The 21,031-nt window shown below is 38.6% G+C and overlaps 1 protein-coding gene across 4 annotated transcripts in view; it reads right to left on the bottom strand.

Moving 5' to 3' along the window:
- Positions 1 to 21,031, bottom strand: part of magi2a (membrane associated guanylate kinase, WW and PDZ domain containing 2a) — a 311,230-nt gene that overhangs the window by 171,877 nt on the left and 118,322 nt on the right. The window lies entirely within an intron of this gene.

The raw sequence follows: 21,031 nt of genomic DNA, 5'->3' as shown, positions 1-21,031 counted from the left end.
ACCCTCTTTCTTTCAAGAGTGATGCAGATTTCTGTCCAGTTTTTGTTCATTTGTTGAAAATCGTGATCTTTATGGGCCAAATTATAAACATATCTATATTTATGAACCTCCGCCACAAGGAGCTCTGCATACTTAGGAACTTTTCTAGGTGTGCGGAGCGGAAGCTTTTGTCTGTGTGGAGGGATGTGGTAGCCAAAATGATGTAATATGGCATAAACGGGCTTCAGGGTGGAGAAGATCTAAAGTTAGTCATTTTTAGTATCACTGATTTGTTTTAATGAGACCAGAAGAAGAACAGTGATGTAAAGAGCTATTTTTTATGACATGTCAAAACATGTCAGCAGTTCACTCAGGCTCCAGGACAGCGAGAGAGAGCGAGACTTCGAGCAGATAACAGGAAGGCTGAACAAAGCACAAACAAGATGAACAGTTTTAACCTTCTGGGTTTTCAGCTTTTGTTATAGAATGGGATGGAGTAGGAAGTGTTGGCAGCCATTTGGAAATGTCAGAGTAATGTAAGGGTCTACTTCCTCTTGATAAGTAATTCCAAAATTACTTAATGTGGTGAGGGCAACTATCAGTTGACGATACAACGAGTATGACTAAATCAACTAAATAGATTCATAATTCCTTCAGATGGATCTTGAAACATTTTTGTTTTGTTTTTACCAATTTAATTTTTTTAATCGTTTGTAATATTTATGGCAAAAATGAACTTCTACCATCAAAATTTTGCAGTTAGTGATTTCTGAAAAGCATCTCAAGTTCCAACTATTTTCAGGTTTTTTTTAGCCCTAGTGGGTTCTCGGCTCCAACTTTGGGAAACACCGATCTACAATGTACTCATGATGGCAGCAATTTTTGGAATGTTAGTTGAGCTAACTATGCTAAACACTTATACAAGAAAATAAAGAAAGCGTAAAATATTAAATTATTTGTTAAGAACTGACTAAAATCACTATATTAATTTTAATTTGGTGTATTCCGAGTTTAAAATCCCTTTGAGGACTTGCAAATAAATGACAAGGGCTACAAAGAGCTTTCCTCTGGTCTGGTATGAAACATAGCGCACTTTCTGCACCTGTTGCTGTGCACTGTTAGTCAGCTGGCTGAAAGAAGCCAAAAGACGCTTCTCTGGATAGATATTGACAACATGGTGTAAAAACTAAAGGAGTGCCACCCATCTCTCTTTTAAAGGTAACAAATATAGCATGTTTTTAAGTAGACACTAACAGGAATAATATTATGGTAAAAGGAATCAAAACATTAGAAAATCTTGATCTTATACCTTATCCTGACCCATCTCTAGTATATGAATCGATTAATCTTCCTGATTGTTATTATGAAAAGTATAGGATTTAAGTATAGAGTTTAATCCTGGGTAAACGGCTTTATAACTGAAGCTAAAAATCATTTAAATAATGAATGTCCTGTGTGCGCACAATTAAAAGCATGTTTATGTGTTCAGTTGAATTACCAATGCTGAATAGAAATAAAGAGAATTAGTGAATGAATAACCTGAAGTTGAAAAAAGTCCTTGAATTAATAAAAGAAATGCACATAGGATATTGATGTTATACTCAATGTTTTACCCCTGATGAATAGAAAACTTGGCCTTTGTGTTATTTGCTTTCTTTCGCTCCATCTCTCTGTGCACCGCTGATCCTTTAACAACTCAGAAGTCATACAAAAGAGCAGAACAACAGCGGAGACTAATTAGGACAAAATCTGAGTAATACCACAGGAGGATGGGAGAGAAAAGGAAAGCGCTGAGACTTGGAGAGGAGCTCAAGTGGGCCTTACATTTGATTAAATTTCATTTGAATGAACTTTCCCTGCACGTTTAACAGAAGTGCACACAGAAGCTAAAACTGAGTCTTCAGGTTATTGCTAGTTCACGTTCAGAAGAGAGAATGCTTTTCAAAAGTGGATCAGCTGCAGAATCAGCAGAGCTCAAGACAAAAGCAGCAGATTCAAAGCATGCAATTAAGAAGAAAGCTCAACTGCCCGTGTCATTGCCTTCAGTGGACTGGAGGATAAATCTCTGCTTCTTAAAAGTCTTCTTCTCTGTACTACTGATGCACACGTTTACAAAGATATCAATGAGTAAAGAAAATACACAAATTTTCACTAAGATGTCAGCCCTCACCTGAAGTCATTTTTACAAAACGTAAATTCCTTGATTCATCAAGGGAGTCTCCCTTTTTTTTGTCTGCTGTTTACATCCCACCACAGGCCCGCACACCAGAGCTCGCTGACCTGATAACACCCGGACTCTCCTCTTCCTGGGAATTCTAACAGCCAAAATCTCTCAAATCAACTTCCAAAATTCAAACAGCATGTGAAATGTCACATAAGGTATAAACACGGTCAGGACCACCGTAACACAGTCTTCATAAAGCACACAGCGCAGTTCCCTGTGCAGCTTTAGGTTTCATCTCATTCCAGCTGACAGGCAAACGGTGAAGACCTCTAGGCCTGGAGTTAGGACTGTTTGGAGATGGACTGATGAGTTGAAGAAGGTAGGGGGTGAGAAGGGGGCATGAGGGGACGTAGGGGTAGCAGGTAGTCGTTTTGTGTGGGGGTGAGGTGTGAATAACTGTTTTTCAAATCTATAGAAGAAGCAGAAGAGGTTGTCAACCAGTCGAGGCTTGTCCCGACTGGTTGACAACCTCTTTATTTAGACTTTATTTATTTAGACCATGACTTCCGGTGCCTATGAACCGTCCTTTCTCTGAACCCGAGCTGGTCCGCACTCATAAACACTGTTTGGAAGAAGGCCAAGCAGAGACTGTTACTTCCAGCAGCAAAAAGAAATATAACCTTCCACAGGAGCTGCCGGTCCTCCTCTGCACTGTCATCTTTTAGTCTGGCCTGTGTTTATCCATCACGGTTTGGTTTAGCTCATCCACAGAACAAGACAGGTCTGCAGAGAGGATCATCATGGCCGACGTTTCCTCTATTCAGGTTTCGTACGGGTCTAGGGTCAGGAAGAAGGCGGCTAACATCTCTGCAGACCCAATACACCCTGCACAGTAACGGTTTATAGACTTTTACCTTCAGACAGTTTCTTCCCCCAGGCGGTTCTCTCTGATGAACACAATGAACACCTCACAGCCTGAGTAGTCAGCTTCCCTGCTGCGGAACAAAATAAGCATATTTGCGCTATTGCAACCTCTTTTTCTCCCCCTTCTTTACATAGAATAAAAACCCCACACGTGTACATGCTGCTGTTTATATATTTATACTTAATATTTGGATACGGCGAGCGCCGTAATGAAGTCAAATTCCTGACCGATGAAGCCAATTCTGAAATCAGTTCCAATTTTTTCTAGCATGAATAGGAAGAAGCAAGGCTAGAAAAAGCAACAGAACTTCACCATCTCCTCTCCTTTTCTGTGCAGCAGGCACCTAAAAGCCTTGAGAATGTGAAATAATTGACTATATTTCTAATTCTTACTATATTGAGAAAAACAAGAAGAAAAAACAAGTTGGCACTAAAGGTGCGAGATTTTTGCGTTTTTTTCTTGGCCATGTTTCAGGTAACAAAGCAATGCAATAGGAAACTAATCATAATTGTTGTGCAGGAGCAAAACAAAGACGCAAAAGTATTAATGGGCCGTCCTGGCACCCATATTCTGTAAAAAGTATCACAGTTAGTCCTTTTAAATTCTAACCTATTACATATAGTCTTATAAGCTTCTGAAAAGTCATCGGTTTGATTATTTTGTAAAATCCAACAGACTTCATACAGAAAGCTGCTGCAAACTACACAACAGCCACTGTAGTCAAGTCTTCATTTACAATATAAACAGCTACTGGATCAGCTTTCAAAAGCGTGGCCTGTACGAGCTGGTTGTTGCAATATTAACAGAGCATACACTTCATTATTGTATTTATGAGTCTAAATAAAGCAGAAAACCATCATGCCTGTCTAAGCTCCACAGTGATGCATATTCATACTCAGTTTCTCATTATTTTCTATTAATCCACTTCAGGCTCAAGGCTTTGGAAGACGCATTCTGTGTCATGGGAGAGGCTACTCACAAACAGCGAAGGAGACGCACACAAAACAGCCTCAGAGAGGGGAGGCGAGGTGGTTTATCATAACTTCCCTCCCTTTTGATCTCTAACTGGGTGATTCTCAGTGAGTCTAAGAGAGTCGGAAGAAAAGTGAAGTGTGGCTTTATAAAGACAGCTAGAAAGTGAGATAGACTTAGACGTATCGGTTCCAAAGCCTATCGCACATCTCATTTCCACCCAATTTCCTTGCAGAGCAATCCATCCCCTGATGGAGCGTGCCTTCTATCTCAACATCCACCAAGCGATGCGGGCACTGCTGTGCTTTTAGGAGCTTTTACATCATGCTGGTCTCCATTTGTGCCGCTCCCCGGAGAGCCTCTGTCACCGCTGTTCCAGAGTGCCGTGTCAGAGATGGTCTTCTTCCACCATCATATTTCACCGAGTGTGCGAGAGCATATGCGAGGCGCAGCTTTATTAGAGAAGTTAAACAAAGTCCCTCATATCGGGCAGGGTGCCAACAAAAGACGGGCGGATCTCTTCAGCTTTGGGTGAATATGTTTGAATGTGTGAGTTTTTGTGTATTTCAGAGTTAATTAGCTGGGTGGTTGGTGAAAAAAAAAACCCATCAGAATGGGAAAGAAAAAGATTGGGGATGGACATCTTGGCAGTCCTCTCAATATTCAGATGAGTTAAACAGTTGCTCTTTCAAAGAGGACTTTTTATTCAGTAAAAGAACAGAAATTAAACTTGTTTTGATTAAAAACAATCAAGTCGTGGTTTATTTTCTTGGTGTATTTAAATAACTGAACAGATTTCTAGAAAACTATGCCATTCTCAATCAACACAAAGAATCATTTTTACATTTTTGGTCCTTTTCAGGACTCAATCGTCCCGATCTAACCACCAGGCCATCTCTCAAATGTTGGAATAAATACTCAAAGTTTCCGCAGTTTACCATTTCCAAGTTTCATTTATTTACCGAAGGAGTTAGGAAACTATCATTTCACCCATGAAAGTCAAGAAACTACCAAGTAGTCCAAATGTTTTGGCACTGATACCAATATTGTGTTTTAAAACATTGTGAGTTCAGAGACACTGCGGCAGTCAGGGTTTCAAGCTCGATGAGAATGCATAAAGATTGTATTAACGGCAAACAAGTCTTGCCACAGATTAAAAACTGACGTGACGCCGCCTGTCAAGCAATCTTTGAGGCTCGTCAATAACTGACCAATCAGCAATCCCAAAGCGTAACACCCATACCCACAGATAATCCCCTTTTTGTCTCAAACGACATTCTGGGATGTTACATTACGACCGGATTGCCTTCAGAGGTATTTTGCTAAAAAAAAAAACATTGGTAAAAGTGGTTAAATGATGTCTGTGGGGTGAGTACAATTAAGAAACATTTAGAAGGTGTTTATTTCTTTCCCAAAACCTAAAAGGAGTCTGGAAAAGTGAAAACAATGGATACAGGTGGGTGGCAGACTTCAAGAGGCACTGAACACAACAGTGATCACAGGGAACTACCACCTGTCCGCAGTGCATGTTTCTCTGCACAAAGGTAACTCGATTTTTGGCTCATAAACATTGAATTGCTTAATGGTTAAATTAAAGGGTAATGCCAAACACTGCTTCTGCTGTGTTGTGTATTCTGGATAGATGCATGATGCAACTTCTGGTTGCATAAGTGGAGTCTTTGTTAGCAATGCTCAGTTAGCAGGACTCAGGTTGTGCACAAAGCGTTTAAAAAAAAAAGTTGAGTAGCTCCTCTATACGGGTTCTTCTTTGCTGAAATGTTTTGTCTCTTTTCCAAGAGACGTCTTCAGTCTGAGAAGTTACAGGTAAACTTATAAGCATTACCTTCACACAGTGGCTCAACAAATTCAATGATTGCTCACAGGTAAAAAAGGACCATCAGTCTAGTGACAACCGATCATTAGTGCTCTGTCTGCCTATAGTTCCCCTAGATATATTTAAAGTTGGGTATTTCAACTTGAGCTTTAACATTGATTTGTCTGTGGAATGACTTCTCTATCGATTTAAAACTTTTTGGATTCCCCCCCCCCTTCTTTGCCTTACTGTTGGTAAATAAGGCAAAATGTCTTTGGTAACACTAAGCTTTGCCATCACCGCCATTAAAGCATCTTTGCTGTCGAGGATTGGGGTACACGTCTGCATGGGCGGAGCAAACCTACAGTTGGCATCACGTCAATAAGCTTTGAGTCTGGACTTTGAGTGGGCCATTCTAACAAGTAAATACGCTTTGATCTAAAACATTTCATTGCATCTTCACCTGCATATTCAGGGCTGATGTCCTCTTTTAGGGTGAACCTCCATTAAAGTCCCAAACTGGCTTTCTTCCAGTATTAACCCATATTTAGCTCCATCCATTGTCCCATCAACTCTGACCATGCTTCCCATCCCAGCAGGAGAAAAGCATCCCACAGAATGCCGCTGCCACCACTATGCTTCATTATAAGGATTATGTGTTTGAAGTCATACGTAGTGTTTTGCAGGCAGGCCAAAATCTTCCCTCCACATGTTTGGTGTGTCTCTGTACACAGCGTGAGGAAACTGCAAACTGGATTTCTTGCACTTTTCTTGAATCAACGGCTTTCTTTTTGTTAGTTTTCTGACATTAAAGAAAAATAAAGCTGTCATGGATATAAGTCCACCTGAAATATCTCTATGAATCTCATCAGCAGACTGATTGTTATCCAGAGGACTGAAATGAGTTTCACTTCCAATCCAGGAAGCTTTCCCAATTCAAAATGTCTGGAGTAGTGTGGAGTTCCAAACTTTATAGACCTGCAGGTGAGGCCTCGTTAAATCCACTTAAGATCTGATGAAGAAAAACGTCTTCAGCTTCAGAATAGTAGTCCACTTGTTGGTTTTTGTTTTCTTTTAACCTTTGTTTTGATTGAAATGCAGCGTTGTGTTGCCACCAGTGCAGAGCTTGCTCAACCTGGACAGCATATAGTGTAAGAGCTGCTGGAACAAGGTAAACAATGCGTGAAAAAGCTCAAAAGACCCAACGTTGCCATTTTGAACTGGTAACAGAAAATATATCTGCTCAAAACATTTCATCTGATCAAATATTTTTATTACACCAAAGAATTAAGACGAATTAACTTAGAAACCAAAAAGACACATTTGCGTCACTGTTAAAACTTTAGGCCTTGAGAGATAACAGCCTTATCCATCATGAGAATAACTATTAGCTGCTGCCAGACAATAAACTCACAAATTTACTAATCCATCTCGTTTAGAGCCACAAAGTCCTGCATTTTTCAGGGCAGTTAGCTGTTCTCTCTGTTCTTGTCTCATTAAAGAAACTGAAATATGATGACATTTCACAAGCGGCTGTGACAAAAGAAAGAAAAAAAAAGAAACATTCCTCCACAGTCCAATGAACAGTGTACAACTGAAGGTCTTGCCGCTCTCGCTCTCAGCTCAGGGTTGAGGCCAGGATTTCTGAGCGAATGCTGTCAGGACACTGCAAGTCTTTTAGCTTTGCACATCTAGGAAATGAAACTTTCTTTTCATCCTTTCCTGCAAAATAGCTCAAGCTCAGTCAGATTTTATGGTGCGCGTCTGAGCAGCTTGTAAGTTACGCTGTTTGATGTTTAGGGCCGTTGTCCTGCTGGAAGGTGACCGTCTGGCCCAGTCTAAAGGGTTTTTGCAGCTTCTAACATGTTTCGCTTTCAGGACTCCCCTCCATCCATCTCCACATCAACGCCAACCAACTTCTCCGCCCCCACAAAAGGCAAGGCACGTTCCTTTACAGCACGATTCAGCACAAGGACAACGCAACGTGCTTTACATGATTAAAACATAGAATAAAAACAGAATAAAAGTAAGTTCAAAAAGAAAACAAAAAACAGTTGGAATAAAATGTAAAAAAACTTAAGCCAAATAAAGCATATGAAAAAGGAAACTAAAAGCAAATATTAATGATTTTAAAAAACAGTTGGAATACAAACTTAAACTAATGTTTCTGTTGACAGGTTAAGTAAAACAGTCAAAGGCAATCCTAAACAAATGTGCTTTTTAATCTTGATTTAAAGGAACTCAGGCTTTCAGCACTTTTACAGTTTTCTGGAAGTTTGTTCCAGATCAGTGGAGCATAAGAACTAAATGCTGCTTCTCCATGTCTGGTTCTGGTTCTGGTTCTGGTTCAGGTTCTGCAGAGCAGGCTGGAACCAGAAGACCTGAGTGGTCTGGAGGGTTGATGCACTGATAACAAGTCTGTGATGTATTTAGGTTCTAATTCAGGGATTTATAGACTAACAGAAGTATTTTAAAGTCTATTCTCTGAGATACAGGGAGCCAGTGTAAGGACTTTAGAACTGGGGTTATGTGCTCTACTTTCTTAGTCTTAGTGAGGACGCGGGCAGCAGCGTTCTGGATCAGCTGCAGCTGTCTGATCCATTTTTTAGGCAGACCTGTGAAAACACCGTTGCAGTAATCAATTCGACTAAATATAAACGCATGGATTAGTTTTTCCAGATCCTGCTGAGACATCAGTCCTTTAATCCTGGAAATGTTCTTCAGGTGATAGAAAGCCGACCTTGTAATTGTCTTTAGATGCTTTTGGAGGTTCAGGTCTGAGTCCATCACTACATCCAGATTCCGGGCCTGATCGGTAGTTTCTAGCTGAAGCGACTGGAGCTGTGTGCTAACTTTTTAACTCTCCTCCATTGGTCCAAAGATTATTACTTACGTTTTGTTCTTATTCAGTTGAAGAAAATGTTGCCACATCCCTGTATTTATTTCTTCTAAGCATTTACTCAGTGCTTCACAGTCACCTGGTGACATGTTAATGTAGAGCTGTGAGTCGTCTGCATAGTTATGGTACCTGATGTTTTTGTTTTTTACCAAAGGAAAGTATACCCACAGCATGATATTGACACGTTTTACCATGGGAACAGTGATGTGATGTGCAAGACTACGTTTCATGCAACTGATAATTCTTATTTATTTGTTTATTTATTTATTTATACTGAAACGTTTAATTGTAGTCTTACTCAACGGTCTTACTTACGTACCTTTGAGGGCGTGTAAGAACATAAACTTCAAACAGGACTTAAAAGTTCAGATTTTTACCATTCTTCCTTTTCACTGCACTTCACTGCTTCTTTGTGTTGACCCAAATAACAGTAAGGTTTGTAGCAGTAATGCTACAAAATGGGGAAAATGTTCAAGAGGTATGAATACTTCTGTAGGGGACTGAACCAGTGGATTTATTTGCTGTTGGTCTGTGACTTAATGCATAAACACAATTAGACAAGATGGGGAAGACGAAGGGAAATTGGTACTTTATCCGTCCTGGTGGCAGACCACCCTGCGCTTCGGCATTAAATAAGAAACAAGACCAAAGGAGACAGGCTGGTTTACTCTTTGATGGTTGACAGGGCCATTGTTCATTATGTGGCTCGCTTTGATGACCATCTGCTTTCAAACATTGCAGCAAATTAAACAAGAGCACTCAAGGAGCGACGGGACGGAAAAGATGCTTTGTTGAGTGTCCAACACTGTTTTCAACTATCCATTCAACACGGTTTAAATTACCAATAAAAGCATTTGGCCGCTCTTTGGAATTTATTCAAAACTGCCTTTGATTAAATAAAGGAAAAAATATGAAAATATTATAAAGTTGTTATATTGAGGTTTTGATTAAAAAATAATATTTTGAACTGAGGCAACAAACACCTCAAAGAAAAGGAAAGTATTAAGAGCCTTAGTGCTTTCCTCCATAGCTGATTACCAGATGATTAAAATATTTGATATTTGTCTAAATACTGAGTTCCTCTGATCAGGCAGCATCCACTATAACGGGCCAAAAGCCATTATTTATGTAGTTTACCCGCTAAAAAGGTCTCCTCTGGTATCTCTAACATCTTATAATAAAACACTTGATGGTTCTCTAACAACAGGCACTCTGTGGGATAGATGCAAAACTTTTTTTTATTGCAGAGGCACACGCCTTTTGACCAATCTGTCTGTATGATATGATCGAATTTGACTTTGTAAAGCGAGATGACATGTGTTGTGAATTGGCGCTATATAAATAAAATTGAATTGATGTTTAAAATATTAGAAAAATCATAAAATTTCTGTAAGCTGGATAGTTATTTCTTTACAAAATCCTTCATGCCTGAGCTGCTGGTACCCTGCAGATGCTACTTTGCCAATTACCTGTAAAAAAGGTGAGAAGGTTCGTGATGCCTTGCACTCTGACAGGCTCCTTTGGAGGAGAAATAAGCCTCTGACAGAAGGTGCTCTCCATATATTGATTCTTTGTTTCACAACAAACCCATTGATGTTTTTTTCTAAAATGGTCTAGACTCCACACATTTACATTCCAGTCAGCGGTAATGAAAAAGATTCGTGTCTGGCATCGCTACCAAACAACCAGATGGCATGTAGATAAGATCTAATTGTTGTTATGGAGAACATGTGACCTCCAGCTGCAAGGCGTTCTCAGAGTTTTTTTCTTTACTTTCCTTGAAATCCTCCACACTGCCCATGTTGGTGCCATCAACTTTGACACACCAGCCAACAGTCCTAATTGTTTTACATCTATTCTTTAATTATCTAACAGTAGAAATGGACATTTGTAGGGGAGTTATTCTCACAGCTGTTTACTAGCCTAAGCATCAACATACATACAACTATTTGAGGGGCATGTACTCTTGTCTTTTTGTTTTTGAATAGCGCCTATTGCGAAATCAGATTCCTACCCAGAGGTGAGCAGTAACTAGTTACATTTACTCAGTTACATGTACTTTTGGAACAAAACGTACTTTTAGGTGTAGTTTTACTGCACTGTACATTTTACTTTTACTTGAGTCATATTATTCCAGTATCACTACTCTTAATTGAGTAAATGTTCTGGCTACTTTACCTGCTGAGAGTAACTTCATGAATAAAGAACAGAATTATTTTAACCAAAAATGGACCAGAGAGACAAAAACTTAGTGTTTATGTTAAAGTGAGACTTCTTATTTGTACACAAACTTTGACATTTTTATGTTATTTTCTATCTGCCGAGCTCTTTGAGCCATTTGGGGCTTAAATTAATGTACAGTAAACAGTAGATATTGTTATTGGAATAACTTTCCACTGTTCTAACATACTGTATTCACTAACTGCTGCAAGTATTGCTTTCAAGTTTAATGTTGGAAAACAAAGATTCAGAAAACAGTTTCTTCTGCCTGAATTTGTTATTTTATATTTTTTTTATTTTTGTCCTTAAATTACTACAATTTGTACATAACCTTATATTTTTGTCTGCCCAATTACATAATTTGTAAATATTAAATCACAAGCTGTTATGATTAGCTACTCAGTCGTGAGTAGCCTTGTTATTAAATACTTTCTTTACTCTTACTTTATTTTGTTAAAATTATATCTGAGGTTATTTTTGAACAAATAAATTTACTTAAATGAAAGGTTGTTTTTTTCTACATCTATTGGTTTTTGTAATAGATTAATAATATTTTTTTTAAACGGAGCTTTCAATAAGTGGAAGCTCAGTTGTAGTTACTTTATCACAAAGCTTTTTAAAATATGCTTTAATAAATAGCTTAACACATTTTTACAGCATAGCCAGCTGGGAAATGCATCTGAAAATCTGCTAACGTTTCATTACTGCATCAAATAACGAGGGTTATAAAATTTAAGAAATATCAAGTACACAAACTACTGCTCTTTATCCAAGATCGTAAAGATGTGGAGGAGATAAGAGGAAAGCATCTAATCTGATGATTTAGGGTTTTTACAGGAATTATAGAAGGATTTCAGGATCTAAAGAGGAGCAAACAGTTTAAACTAAGATTGGCATCCTTTATGAAATGTAGCTGCATTAGTTGACAATCCCTGGATTTCTGCACGTCTCCACTATGAGGATGAAGCTAAAATATGTTTTTTTTTAACTACACAGATGCCATCCATCAGATTTATTTTTCAAGAAGAGCCTTATTTACTCCGCCTGTTTGACAGCAGCAAAGCTCCGCAGTCTGGCTTGCTGGAGATGTGTCAACAGCTGCTGACAGCAGTTCATTCCCAGATCTGGTTAGGATACGGCCATGGCCGAAAGTAACGTACACCACGAGCCATTTTCAATATTCAGACTGATTCTGATGGTGGACATCTGAAAAACATCCCAACACTCCCTCCCATCGCCATCCTCAATAATCCTGTGGCTCTCTTCTGGTTCCTAGGGATCACCGTTTCTCAGGACCTGGGCTGATCCTCACACACGTCAGAAGAAGGCCTAGCAGAGACTGGACCTCCTGTGACGGCTCAAAGTACAACCTTCAACATGAGCTACTGGTCCTCTTCTATGCTGCCTTCAGTCGGTTCTTTATTCATCCAGGTCTAGGGTAAGATAAAAGGCAGCTCAAATTTCTGCAGGCCCCACACATCCTGCGCACAAACTGTTTAGACCAGGGGTGTCAAACTCATTTTGGTTGAGGGGCCGCATTCAGCTTAATCTGATCTCAAGAGGGCCACACGAGTAAACTCATTGCAAGATTAAATAGAACTAATAAATGTGGACTTGTTGTTGATTTTTATATTACGTTAATTTCACTTTTACACAATATATTATGAATAACCTCAGCGTTTTTAAGAAAAGTATGTGCAATTTCAACAATACTTTTACTCAGTTAAACATTTACTTGCGCATAAGAACTGATCACAGTGATTGTACAATGTTGAAAAACATTTATTCACATTTTTTGGAACTTAAAAACACTGTCCTACATGACAAAATACATCAAACAGATAAAAATTAAGAAATTATTTAAATTTTTCCACACCTGAAGCTTAATCTGCTAATTAAAACACAGCGCCCCTCGTGGACAATATAGGAACTGCATATTTTCAATTAAACAAAGTACATGTTTTTTTCAATAATTGTTTTATCATTCTCTTCCTTTTATCTCCTCTTCCTTTCACCTTTTGTTTTTTTTTTTTCTTGTTCTTCCTTTCCTCTCCTACTTTCCCATTGTAGTGTCCATATATTTGAGATATTCCCCGCATGAATCATAATAAAACTATTCACATTCATAAATCAAGCAGAGTTTAGACCTTTACCTTCAGTTTGGAGCCACAACATGGCCGCTACAGCGACAGTTTCTTTTCCCCGTGCTGTTAATCTGATGAACACGCGACAGTACCCAGGTCAATACTTATTTCCACCAATCCAACCACTTCTTCTCATGTAGAAACATGTATGTATACATACTGACTAGGACTGAACGATTTTGGAAAATAATCTAATTGCGTTTTTTTTTTCTTAATATTGCGATTTAATGCGATTTTTTTTTCCAGTTTCATTTATCATGTGTTTTAAAGTATATACGAACAACAAATCAATTTGTTTCGTCGCCGTGCGGATTAGTTGCTAAAAGACTCACAGCATCTAAACTAGGAGCAGTAATGATTGAGTTCTGCCTACAATATATTTCAACCAAAATTGCAATTTTGACTTTTCTCCGCATTAACCACAAGCAACAAAAATGGCCTCTAAATAAAGATGTTTGTGAACAAGGACTATTTTAAATATGAACTTTTAATGTTTCTATTGATCAGAACATTATTCAAGAAAACAGCTTTTAATTTAATTGGACATAAAGTGCAAAGTCAAACCAACAAGCAAGTCTATGTATTAAACTGATTGACCAGAACTTAATGCTTTGTATGATTATACAAACTCTAAAACAAGTAATAAAATTAGATTATCTCACTGCTGCAACTGTCTTCCCTTCCATGTGGAGGCAAACCCACTTCAAACATTTTACCAACACCTAAAGGACGTGTCTGATTCCCTGATTGTTACATAGCCAAAAATTGCAGACCTTTGCGATTTGGAAATTGCGTTTTTTTAAATCACGATTATATTGAAAATGCGATTAATTGCTCATCCCTAATACTGACGCAGGGAAATGAAGAAAAAAAAATCTATTTTTCCTTTTAATTAACACATACTTAAAATATCTCCATTGTGGCAAAGTGAAGCAAAAGTCAAATTCCTTGAATAAAGTACAGTCGGTCTGATTTAATCATGAACGTATGCGATTGATCAACACGAAAAACGTACTAAGGAGAAAAAAAATGGTTTTACATAAATAAAAGTCAGAAACGGGTGGTGAGGATTTGCATTCAGCGCCCTTTCACTGCATTTACTGAAATTGTACTGGGAAGCTGCAGCTCCATCACACAAACCATCTTTTCTACTGCAATAAATAAAATCTGTCCTGTTCCTGCTGAAAATTCCCAAACCATGATGCAGCCACCACTATGCTTCACAGTGGAGATTAGCTTTTCTGATGTGATTTCCTTCTCCACACCGGATTTCGCACACAAGGAGACAATTTCATTCATTTTAGTCTCACCTAATTGGAGAACCTTCTTTCACACGTCTACTGAGTCGCCCACATGGCCTGTGTGTTCACTAATGTTCCTGAACAAACCTCTGAAGTCTTCACAGAGAAGCTGTATTATAGTACGATTACATTAAAGCCAAGTGGATCCTGTTGGTTGCACTGGATTTTATTTAGAGACGTCAGAGTAAAAGGGGCTAAACAGAAATTAAGGTTTTGGAACATTATTATTATTATTCTGCTGCACAATTTTCCACCATTTTATGTTATGACATTTGTAGTTAAATACCTTTGCAAGGCACTGTACGTTTTAATCACATTTAGATCACCATCTTATTCACAACACTGTTTGTGTTCTCTGGCGTTTGCGTTTGATTAAAAAAAAGGTTTTTGCAGTTTATACCAAATACTGTAGTGTAGACGCTTCTTATTTGGGCTGATCTAAACATCTTCATGACCAGAGCACTTTTATCTTGTGTTATTTATTTATTTTTTTGGGCTACTTGTGATCCGTACCAAATGACACAAGATTTTTTAAGTGTCCTGTTGGACCATCTTTGATGCCCCGCCGAGGAGCCATTACGGTGCGCCATTATCTGAACGGGTCCAACCATCCAGACGGAGCTGAACAAAGAGAAATACCTGTAACATTCAGCCGGGAGATCCGGCCCAGAGCAAAATGGACCGATATCAACCAATTAGCTTCCGCCAGCGGAGTACAGGACACAGTGACATGCAGGGTTATTTTAAAGGCGTGGTGTTTAATCTCATTAAAGCCTTCTAGGTTGTAATTCTCTGCTCAGCTGGCAGATGGATCACCATTATATGTTATTTGAGGGGCTATTTCACACAGTTGAAGGTGGAGGATGAACGGCACCCTGCTGCCGACGAGACCGAATGGAGATTGCATCAAAACACACACTTAAATGAGTCGTGAAAAGTTTGACGTTTGTTGCGAAGCGAATGAATAGTAATACATGCTTTTTTTTTCTTATACAGTGATATGCAACAGAGTGAAATCGGCCAGGTTTATGAAACCGCGGGAAATGCAGTCGGTTCAGGACACAGCTCACGATGCATACGTCTTGTTTCTAATGTGAAGGGACTAGATTTGCTCATCTCAACAACCACCATGAGCTCTGCAGGAGGTTTTACGACTGAGACGGAGAAAACTCTTCAACGCTTATCTGCTGTGCAACATTGCAGTCTGTGTTGTTGTTATTGTTGTTGTCATTTCAGAAAAACACTCCACATGGCCGTTCGGTGTTGATAACAGCACATCCAAATGCACTTTTAGTTCCCGTCAACATATGCAGATAACTGCACTTTAAAATATATCAGCTGGTCTGTGAAATGTTTGTCCACTTCTTCTTAAAATACTCATCGTTTACAGCATCAGGCGGTGAAAATAATGGAATTAATGGAAATAAAACAGTTGTGGTCGGAATGTGTTTAAAAAGGGTTCCTAAAGTTATTTACAACTTTCACCAGATTTGACGATTTGGCAGTTGCTGTTTTAACGCTTTGGCATATAAAGAAAACATTTTTATTGGAAATATTATTTACATGACAAAGGGCACGAAAAACCACGGGAAACCAAAGGCTCCAGGTCACTTCACAACAATAAACACCATTGTTTTGTATAATTTGCTATACATAATATTGAGTCCCAATCTATTTACATTTTATATTAGCAACAAAACTTAACCATTGCATATCAGTTTGTTTATTTTTGACGTTTATAAAAAAATAGTTATGGAGACATATAATCTCAAATCTACTTAAACCCATGGATTATTTGTTTCAATTCTATATAATTAAAGGTTAAAAAACTATAACAGAGGAGGAGCTAAATGCTTAAGCACCGTCAGCAACCCAGCATGTTTATTATGGAAAAAACATAAGTCATGAGAAAAAAATATAAACATATAGATATTTTTCTTTAAAATATTAAAAAGTATTTTTTATTTCGCTTGAAAATTAGGAAACTCCAACATCTATTCCCTCTTGAAATGGCTAACGTCACTTTAGGTCCACATTAAAAAGCATCATTATTCACCATTTTAAAGGAACCTTGTCCTGTTTAAACCACAGAAATTTAGTTTCCTAACTTGTTTAAAAGGAAGAAGAATAGGCTCCCTTTCATCTAATTGAATGAAAAATGACACAAAACACGCTGATTGGCAAAGTAGAATCTTCAAGCAACCAATTAGAGACCAGCATAAAGTCACATGGGATGAGAGTTTAAAAGAATGCATAAACTCATCGGGCTGGCGGCATTAAAAATATGAACATAGACATGAATAAAAAAGAAAATTAAAAACCTCAATTAAACCTAAAATGGAAAATCTAATATTTTATAAAAGAAATAATGTGATAATTACTTTTTTTTTATTTATGTTTACTGTGTCTACATTTTATATGCAATTTAAATGGGGATTGCACCTGAGCGCCCCCTATAGACAAACTACCACTGCTATCCACATTTTTTTGGGTCCCAAGTTGTTTTATTTGTTCCAAGGTTTCACAGCCAGCTGATAAATAAGTTTTCTCTGGCTGCGGAACACTTTCATTAAATCAGCACTGCCCCTCTCCCACCTGTTGCTGCACATTGCAGATTCCTGACTGAAATACTCCTTTCCCTTTCTTACAAGACTAATAGACAAACTAAATAACTTGTTAGACTTGTGTTAATCTAGAAAGAGCAACATGAAAAGGGGTATAATATTCTGCACTATAAAGATTAAAAAGAACTAAATGCAGTGGGTTTTTATGTATTTTTTTTTGGCTTGATGTATAAAAATATAAATAATAAAAAAAGTATCCTAGAAAACACAATACCTGTAATAAATATGTGATATTTGAGCCAGGTTAGGATTAATTGTTTTGTTTTATATGAAACCAATTAAACCAGGCTACAGTTTTGGTTTAAAAATGTATAATTAAATATCCTGAAACTGGTGTTACTTATGCCTCCTCGGTGTACCAGTCCACCATCCAGCCTGAATTTAGAGCATGAAGTGATCATCAGAAGCAGCTGCAGACCCTCACGGCTCTCCCACCTCTACAATAGTCACAAGGCATCAGATCTGCATCACTTCATCCACTGCTGTTAGCTCTGATGATCCATGATGGATCTAGACTCATCACTTGACCTTTGTTCCGTCATTCAAGCCCCAATTTTGATGCCCTCCAGCTAATTGAAGCCTCTATTTCAATTAGCCTCAAGTTTCAATACCCTTACTTCTAATGTTGGTAAATTAAATTACGTCTACAGTTTATACCCCTTGATTTGACTTCAACTAGGGCTGGAGCGATCTCCATCACATGTAATCAAGGATTTTCTTTCTTCAGATGACCTTTCTTTGCTTTTGGACATTAATCAGGACCCTTTTTTTCCACTTGAGGTAAACTAATATTTAACACAAATGTATCTAGCTTTGGAAATGACCATCAGTATTTTTGTTTATTTAAAATTAATTCATGATTTCTCTATTGCAATCATCAAGCGCTACATGATGCGTTCTGGTAAAAAAAAAAAAAAAAAAAAAAAAAAAAAAAAAAAAAAGATTGCAGGAGATTTGATTTGAAAGAGGCGAAACACTAGCCTCGTGAGACCATCCTGATCTCGCGAGCTTTCAAGGTTTCACTCGCAGATCAGTCTGGCTACTCTCCGTTAAAGAAAATTTGGAGCCGTTCACCAAACGAACGTCCAATCAGCTTTGGCTTTGAGGCGGGTTGAGGTGTGACGCAACGAGAAGACGCGACAGTTCAGTCTAAAGAACATGGCGGCTTCAGCCGATGAAACTAGCGTTAGCGTGGCTATCGAGCAAGTTTTATCGGAATTACAGAGTATTTCTCTGCTAAGCTAACAAGCCTTTACCTGCAGCAGCAAGAGTAGCATGGCTTGTGGTTGTGTTTTCGTCGTCGAAGCATGTTGACAAGTACGTCATATGCTTCGTTGATCTGATTGGTTCATTTGGCCCGTCTATCACCAACATAGGCCAATCAGCTAACCAGTATTTTCGCCCCTTCCCAAAATTACTTCAACAGAAGGTTTCCAGATGGATATGCGGAGCAAATCTATCTGGCGGCGTCAGGTTAGCGAAACACACAACTCAGAATAAACTGTTTAAGAGTTTCTAGGATTTTACGGACGATTTTGTACTGGAAGTTGTCCGGTTCTGTACAGTCCGACTTTGCGTGTTAGGCCTAAATTTACCAAAACAAACGGCAATACTAGAGAGGCTCATGCTCGTCATGTCTGACTGTTGTCACTAGTGGCAGGTTAAGGAAGATTAAACATGTTTGTCACCATTTGGGAGATTCATGAAACCATGACTTATTTTGTGCCTCTATTACAGCCCTAACATAAACAGATATTAATAACCTCTGTATTGGCAAAAGGAAAAGCTGTAGCTAAAGTGTTTTGCCCTTTTTTTTGGTTATTTCTGGCATGACGCCCAGGTACTAACATTGATAAAGGCAACTTTACTCCTGCGGCGTAAAGAAACAGGAAGTGAGGATTGGAAAGCCACCCGTTTTTGTAACTCTTCCCTTTGCAATGCTTCTGAGACTGACATGAGTGGAAGATTATGTCCTAGATTTTGCAAGCCATGAATTATGCTGGAAGGACAAGTTTGACAAAACAAAAACGCCACTCAGCCTCATTTAACCTCAGCTGCTTTTTACTTACCATATGTTGCTTTTTTCCCCCCCACCAAGCAGGAAAAGGCTCACGTTGACTGCCAACGGTACGGAAAGCCGACACCACAGTCGGTTCTGGAAGTAAAGCATCTCAGGAGTCTGGGTAAAGATCCTGAGGATGCAAATGAAGACCAAGTCCCTTTTTAAGCACGCATGCAAACCCACACACACGATAAAACGGCATCTCCGCGTCAACGAGCGAACGTGGAGTAACAGAGCATGAAGAGCAAGTGCAGCTTCGACTGCACAGGCATATTACCGTCATCTCCGAACAGACAGGAAACAGACGGAGGATAGCAAGATGAAGGAGTCCAAATATCAAGGGAGGAGTGTTTAAAAAGAAGTCTGAGAGATGTGGATGCATCTCAGATGAGAAGGACTAGAGATAAGAGGCCGACAGGGGAAACACTGGTTCCTATAAGTGTTTTTACGTCTTCATTTCACTCTGAGAACGATTCTCAGCCAGGGAGCAGCTGAGCTTCAAGGACGAGGGAATCTGCGCAGTTTACAACCGCAAACTTAAAAGGCACCTTATTTTGAGTTCATGTACTAGACCACAAATACCTAAAGTGGAGGGATTACATATGATTTTCAAACTGTTTTTACCAACAGAAATAAGAAAAGTGCGGCTTGCATTTGTATTTAACCCTTTATGAGTACTTTGTAGAACAGCCTTTGGTTGCATTTCCAGCTCCAAGGATTCGTCTCCACCAGCTTCACTTTTTCTTCTTTGCAAAATCACTAAAGCTCAGTCATGGAGAGCATATGAGTGACAATTTATGAGTGTTGTCACATATTCTCAATTAGATTTAGGCCTGGACTTTGACCAGACCATTCTAACACATGAATATGCTTTTATCCAAGGCGATCCATTGTAGCTCAGGCTGTATGGTTGAACAAGCAATAAAATAAATGTCATTATTTTAGAAGAACTAAAAAAAATAGTGATGTGAAGAACTACAGGTAATATTTCAGAGGGTTATGGTATGACGACACACTACATCTCTATATTGTTCTCTTGCCGTGCGTACATGCGAGCACCTCAGCAGTTCAAAATGTTCTCTTTCTAGCAGCATAATAAAGGTATGAGTTACTTCTTTACTAGAAATGTTCCTTTAGTTTTCCTTAAGTTTATATAACACTTTTCAGTAACAAGTAGGGCTGGATGATAACTCAATGTCAATATATATTGATCGATAGACGTATATCGATGACAGAAAAACAGGATCAATAAAAAGTTCAATAGAATAACAAATTTCCTTCCTTTTGCATTCTATCCATATAGATTAATATTACAGTCATTATACCCTCCCAACCAACCACAAAGGCAGACCCAGGAACGCTCCGTCACCAAGCTCCACCCCCTTCAAAGAGCTCAAAGAGTTCAAAGAGCTCTTTTTTTAAAACTTGCAGTTTTGGTAAAACGTTGGTTGAGTTTGAATTCAGTGTTTGTGTGTTCTGTATCTAAAGACAGGTAAATGAGCAACAGCATAAAATGTCCAGGGCTTCACTTGAAATATATGTTTTGAATTTGTTGCTAATTATCGATATGGATCAATATGATTTCTATTTTATCAATATGCTTTTTTTCTACATCGTCCAGCCCTCTTAACAAGACGATTGAAAGTGCTGTGAGGTGAGGCTGTTTTGCTGTTTTTATCCTTTGCAAATATGCGCAGGAGGCGAAGCGTGAGAAGGGAAAGGAGGGGCCAGGTGGCAGCTGGAGGCGTGGCCTGTCACACATCTTGTTTTGGTCTACAGACAGTGCCTAAGCACCACCTAGTGGTGAAATATCACTTATTGCTCCTTTAAGATTGTTGCCCACCTGGAAGGTGAACCTCCACCCCAGTCTCAATTATCTCAATTAACTTTCGTCCTGTATTTAGCTTCATCCATCTTCCTATACGCTT

The sequence above is a fragment of the Fundulus heteroclitus genome, chromosome 17 (assembly GCF_011125445.2).
Source record: "Fundulus heteroclitus isolate FHET01 chromosome 17, MU-UCD_Fhet_4.1, whole genome shotgun sequence".
Lineage (NCBI taxonomy): Eukaryota > Metazoa > Chordata > Actinopteri > Cyprinodontiformes > Fundulidae > Fundulus > Fundulus heteroclitus.
This window is presented reverse-complemented; position numbering and strand designations above follow the sequence as displayed.